Source organism: Schistocerca gregaria, chromosome 8 (assembly GCF_023897955.1).
Source record: "Schistocerca gregaria isolate iqSchGreg1 chromosome 8, iqSchGreg1.2, whole genome shotgun sequence".
NCBI classification, from domain to species: Eukaryota; Metazoa; Arthropoda; class Insecta; order Orthoptera; family Acrididae; genus Schistocerca; species Schistocerca gregaria.
Genome location: NC_064927.1, coordinates 374,539,651 through 374,546,280, shown reverse-complemented (window position 1 = coordinate 374,546,280; position 6,630 = coordinate 374,539,651). Strand labels below are relative to the sequence as shown.

Here is a 6,630-nt window from a genome sequence, read left to right as displayed (position 1 = left end):
GAATGATGTCAGACATAGAAGATATAAATATGAAAAAACTGGCATATTTTACTTATTTTCACTCCATTATGTCATTTGGTATCATATTTTGGGGTAACTCCACAAACAGAGAAATAAAGTTTAGAGTACCGAAGCGTATAATAAGAGTAATGAGTAGTGTAAATCCAAGAACTTCATGTCGAAACCTATTCTAAGAATTGGGCATATTAATCACAGCTTCTCAGTATATTTTTCCTTAATGAAGTTTGTTGTAAATAATACATCTCTTTTTCCAACTAACTGCTTACTACACAGTATCAATAATAGGAGTAAGAACAATATGCATAAAGATTTAAAATCACTTACTCTTCCCCAGAAAGGAGTTCAGTATTTAGCAACGCATATTTTCAATAAGCTACCAGCAACCATTAAGAGTTTATTTTCAGACAAGGCACAAATTAAACATAATTTAAAAGAATTTTTGGTAGCCAACTCCTTCTATTCCATCCATGAATTTCTCAACATGTGCAGTAGACCATTTTAATGAAAATTTATTATACTTCAATTTTTGACAATACTTGGTTGTATTAGCCAAGAAACTAGCAAATGTCTGAATGATGGAGTTAATGAAAGCAGATGTAAGTATTAAATCTGTAAATATTAGAAGTTTAAATTTAATTCATGTACATAATTTTACTGTTTATTGACTGAGGAGCATTAAAATTAATGAAACTCAAATTTTCCTAATTACATTTTTGTAATGTGTTTATCTGACATGTTCCACACTCAGGAGGATTCCCTCTTTTATGGGTCTATGGAATGAATAATTAATCTAATCTAATCTAATCTGTAACAACCACTTGTTAAGCGAGCGTCACAATCGTTCTTTGGAAATTCTTATGCTCTTGGAAATTCTTATGCTCTTAACCTGAATACTTATTGTTCTCCAGGATACAGGTACACTTGTGAGCCGTTTAAATAAAAGCTAAGCAGTGAAGCTACATGGTCAGCTTGAAACTCTTATGATATCCGCATTTGTACAGTGGACCTTTTCTTTAACAAGAAACACAAATAAAAAACGTAATAACAGTGTTTCCTTCACACAAGTTAAAAATATCCATGCACAAATGAATCAATGGACTACTAGCCAATGTTTGTGTGGATCGTTTAAATTCCCCTCACTGTGTTTACGAGAAAAAGATACGGATTGAGATGTTTTGACTTACTCAGAACACTAAAAGACAGCAGCACAAATCCTACAATTGATGAAAATGTAATGATACGTATGATTTGCACAACATACAACTAAAGAAAATAATTTCTAGTATCTTAGGGCTACCAACATCCTCTATACAAAAGCATACAAAACGCACACACACACAGAGATGTTGCAAGGCTTTCAACATGCGCTCCGCGAAATATTACACAAAAATACAAGAAACCATCTGATCCGAAATATTTTCTGCCCAGCAAATGAGAAAAAAGTGTTTCGAAATAAGTAGTTGGTGTGGTCTTCAGTCCGAAGTCTGGTTTGATGCCTCTCTCCGTGCTACTCTATCCTGTGCCAGCCTCTTCATATCCGAATAACTACGGCAGCCCGCATCCTTCTCAATCTGCTTACTGTATTGATCTCTTGGTCTCCCTCTATGATTTTTACCTCGCACACATCCCTCTAGTACTTAAATGGTGATCCCTTGATGTCTAAGGATGTATCTTATCAACGGATTCCTTCTTTTAGTCAAATTGTGCCATAACTTTCTTGGCTCTGTAGCACTACATTTCAATTGCCCCTATTCTCTTCTTGTCTCTCTTTATCGTCCATGTATCATTTCCATACATGGCTGGACTCCAGACAAATACCTTCAGAAACGATTTCCTACCACTTAAATCTATATTGTATGATAATAAATTTCTCTTCCTCAGAAATGTTTTTCATGCCATTACCTGTCTACCTTTTATATCCTCTCTACTTCGGCCGTCATCAGTTTTTTTTCCATCTTGTATCTTCATTTCAGGACACTGTCATTTCCGTTCACCTGCTTTTCCAGCAAAAATTACAGTGTCATCAGCAAACCTCAAAGATTTTATTTCCTTTCCCTGAACTTTAATCCATGCTGCATTTTTTTTCTTTGGTTTCCTTTACAGCTTGTTCGGTGTATAGACTGCATGACAGCGAATATAGGCTACAACACTTTCTCACTCCCTTCTCATTCACTGCTCCCCTTTCATGACCCTCGCCTTTCATAACTGGCGTCTGGTTTCCTCAGAAGTTGTAAGTAATCTTGCGTGTATTCCAGTCAACATTGTCAGAAGCTTTCTTTAACTCTAAATATGCTGTAAAAATAGGTTTCCCGTTCCTTAACCTATCTTCTAAGAAAAGTCTTAGGATCGGTGCTGCCTCGCGTGTTACTACATTTCTCTGGAATCCAAATTGATCTTCACCGAGGTTAGATTACCAGATTTTGCATTCTTCTGCAGAGAACTCGTGTTAATATTTTGCAACCATGATTTATTAAACTGATAGTTCGCTAATATTCACACCTGTCAGCACATGCTTTCTTTGGAATTAGAATAAGTAAAGTCTTCCTCAAGTCTGAGTTTACTTCACCTGTCTCATACATCGTACACATTAGGTCGAATAATTTTGTCATGGCTGGCTCTCCCAGGGATATCAGTAGTTTTCACGGAATGCTCTTTCAGTGCTCTGTCAAATTCTTCTCTCAATATCACATCTCCCGTCTCATCTTCACCTACTTCCTCTTAATCGAACAGAAAATGCCCGGGGTAACGGCTAGAGGCTAACAATACGTTGACAGCGAGATGTCACCGCTAGATGATTAATTTTTAATCCGGTGTGCTTCTGCGGGATACTGTTGAATAATGCAAATGCGATAGCTATTAATTCTACAATAGTATAATTATCCGCCTTTATGATTTTTAATATTTCAATGGACATTTAATTAGCTGATTCAGTGTCTGCATAATTTAAATGCAAAGCTCGTAAAATATTCCTACACAGGATGCTTGATACAATTAACATGAGTAGTGACACAATTAACAGATCCAAGAAAAGTCGAATTAAGGCTCAATAGCTTATGCATCAACTACTCCTGCTATAAAAACCTGTCAGCGTTTGACACTCGTTAGCACCTCCTCATTTCTTATATTGCCTACAGCACGTAACGGAAACTCATCACAATGAAGCAAATATTCTAGAAATGCAGCTGGTTATATTTATTATAACGGTCGCTTAACCATATGGAAGCTGTAGAGTATACGCGATCTGAAAATGTTCATCAGTTTGAGAATACGGAGCTTTAACCGAATCAAGAGAACAGTTGACGATAAACAGTACAGAAAACTGCTGTAAACTAACATAAAATTACTCTAAATTCTGTGGGACCTTCGGTCACTTGTAAGACTGCAAGACGAGTTCGACGTCTGGGCAGCTCGTAAAATCAAGATAAGTGCGGCAAGTAGCCAACATAGATAATTGAGCGTAGAATACGCATAACCAGACGAGTGAACTACGAGCTACTCAGAAGACAGGCTGCGGTACTATCTGAGTGAATCTTAGATTCTTCAAGTACAGCACGGGAGAGCGCCAGTAAGCTCCATCTGGGAAGCCAGTCTTCTCACTTCAAAGAAGCTCTCTCCACGACCCTCACCATTCCGAAGCTACACTTGTGCAGAGAGCCGGGATTAAATGGTGATGCCATTCGGATGAATGAAAATGTCCCCTTTTATTTTTTTTTTAAAAAAAAAAAAGAAGAAAGCAACGCGACTTTACCACTCATACTTTGCAAAAAAGGTCATTACGATTCATGAGGTTGGTACTTGTTTAAAACAGACTCTTTCCATTTGACAGCGTCAACCACACTGCGTCTAGTACCATGGCGGACACTTTTAATTGCACAATATGTAGTTTCTGGAGAGAAGCGACGAACACTCTTATGGCACGGAAGCGGCAGGAGACAGCCTCCTCTTTTATGTGCAGATAGAAAAGCTAATTTCAGGCTCAAGAACCGTCACAGAAAAGCTGTAGTGTCCTGCGGCCTCCATGACTGTGGCAGCCTGATTACCTCCACCAACTGTCCACAATAAGCGTTTTGGGAAACAGGACTATTTCCGTGAAAACTGTCTTCCACCCGTAAGGATCCCGTGCCCTCCTGCTGAGACAACGTGAAAAGACTTCTGCCGACCTAGCAGAACTGTGGAGCTCTTAGAGTTCATTCCTGTCTGGCGAGAAATCGTGTATTTGTCACTCCCATCAAAATGTATCAAGGTCACACAGTTATAGTGGCGTAATATTGAGAATCCTGAAACAAAATCTCAAAGTGATATGTGTTAATTACGTCACAATAGAAACAACGAAGGCCTCATTCATGAGTGCTGTGTACACACGTGAATAACTGAATTACAGTAAACTGCTATGTTGGGGAGTGCATCGTAGCCACGGAAAACAAAATAATTGTCGAACTGCCACACCGTGTGACTGGTAGGGAGTCAGTCATTGTTCTGGCCGTGTGTATGATATTTGATCACTGGAGGGGCAGTCCGCAGCTCGTGGTCTTGCGGTAGCGTTCTCGCTTCCCGCGCACGGGGTCCCGGGTTCGATTCCCGGCGAGGCCCGGGACTTTCCCTGCCTAATGATGACTGCGTGTTGTGTGACTTTCATCATCATTTCATCCCAATCGACACGGAAGTCGCCGAAGTGGCGTCAACTCGAAAGACTTGCACCAGGCGAACGTTCTACCCGACGGGAGGCCGTAGCCACACGGCATTTCAATATTTACTGGAGGGGCAAGACGCGCGATTGTGCATTTGATTACAGCCATATGGTGTTTAAGATGTATCGATCGTATGGCTGTACTGACCGGGAGACCCCATCTGGGATGACAGCTGATAAGGATAAGACACTTCGGTTATGGAGCTTATTCAGGCTCTTCACCTGCCATCGTCTTAAGGGTACACCCAAAGTACTGGACTGCTTCGTAAGTTCGTAGCGTTTTTCCGCAAGTTCAATTAACACAAAAAATAGACATAACAGAGACTTTAGTTATCAATAATATATTCTCCTTTACTATTTGTAACAGTCGGGCAACGCTCGGGAAGTTCCTTGTTCAAATGGCTCTGAGCACTATAGGACTTAACATCTATGGTCATCAGTCCCCTAGAACTTAGAACTACTTAAACCTAACTAACCTAAGAACAACACACAACACCCAACCATCACGAGGCAGAGAAAATCCCTGACCCCGCCGGGAATCTAACCCGGGAACCCGGGCGCGGGAAGCGAGAACGCTACCGCAAGACCACGAGATGCGGTCAGGAAGTTCCTTGAAGACTGTTCGAAGGCAGCGGAAAAGGTGAAAACCTCAGGGCGCCTGCTAGACTGACACAATATAGAATGCAAGACTGGCACTATACAGAAGTAGCACCACTTCACACTGTCATCCTGGTCGTAATTCTGAGATATGCGTCTGCAAGACGTCGCGGTTGTTGACAATAAATGTCAGCAGTGGTGGTTACACCTCGGGGAAGCAATTCGTAGTACACCACACCGTCGCTCTTCCCCCAGAAGGACAACATTATTTTTTGTGGATGCACGCAGATCTCTGCACGGGGAGTTGCTGCTTCGTTTGGACTCAGCCATTCCTCTCTTATTCTCAGGATAAATACAACATTTCTCGTCACCAGTAACGATACAGGATAGGATTGGTCGGTGTTGTTCACGAACCAATTGATGACGAGAAAGCACCTATGGCCATCCGCTTATTTTTGTGATTTTGACTTAGAGCATACAGTACTTATACATGCGACTTTTGAACCTTCCCCAGTGCGTGAAAATGACGTACTGTTGTGGAATGATCACAGTTCATCACACTTCCCAGTTCTCAAGTACACAGACATGAATCATTATGGATTAATGCATTTAAACGATCTTCATCAAACCCCGAAGGTCTCCCTGAACGTGGAGAGCCAGTAATGTCAAAACGAGATCCCATAAAGCGAGATTACCATTTCCTCGCCATGCTCTGTCCAGTGACATGTCCGAAAGAACAGATACCATCTTAGTAAATAAATAGTTAATGCTCACCGGCCACTTGACCATCTTCTTCTTCTGTGCGAATGCACAAACAGTGCCCGAACTCTTGCGGGAATCGGCAACGCGCCGCGAGTAATGAGTATAATGGGCGGGGGCACAACGAATGTAGTGCGGGACAATACGGTGAGAATGTGGGTTTCGCGGGAGGCGTGCCAGAGATAAATCCCTGCAGTCACGCTGTACTTTGTGTCCTCGGTGGCTCAGATGGATAGAGCTTCTGCTATGTAAGCAGGAGATCCCGGGTTCGAGTCCCGGTCGGGGCACACATTTTCATCTGTCCCCGTTGACGTATGTCAACGCCTGTAAGCAGATAAGGGTGTTCATTTCATTGGAAATATTTATGGCTGCTTCGAGTGCTGTCACCCCTCAATGCACTCAAACAGAAGCATGTCGGAAATTTTCTAATTTCTCCGATTGACACTCTATTTACTCACGTGCACTACTCCATTCACTGTCTCCAGATGACAAAATGACTATATGTAAATTCAGATAGCAACAGTGAACTATAAATAAAAAATTACAATCGATAAGTAAACCCATAC

The 6,630-nt window shown here is 41.2% G+C and overlaps 1 non-coding gene across 1 annotated transcript; it reads left to right on the top strand.

The window, feature by feature from the left end:
* The first annotated feature begins 6,277 nt into the window (after positions 1-6,277).
* On the top strand, positions 6,278-6,351 carry Trnat-ugu (transfer RNA threonine (anticodon UGU)). The gene has a single exon. It is a non-coding gene; the product is annotated as a tRNA-Thr (tRNA).
* Positions 6,352-6,630: the final 279 nt, after the last annotated feature.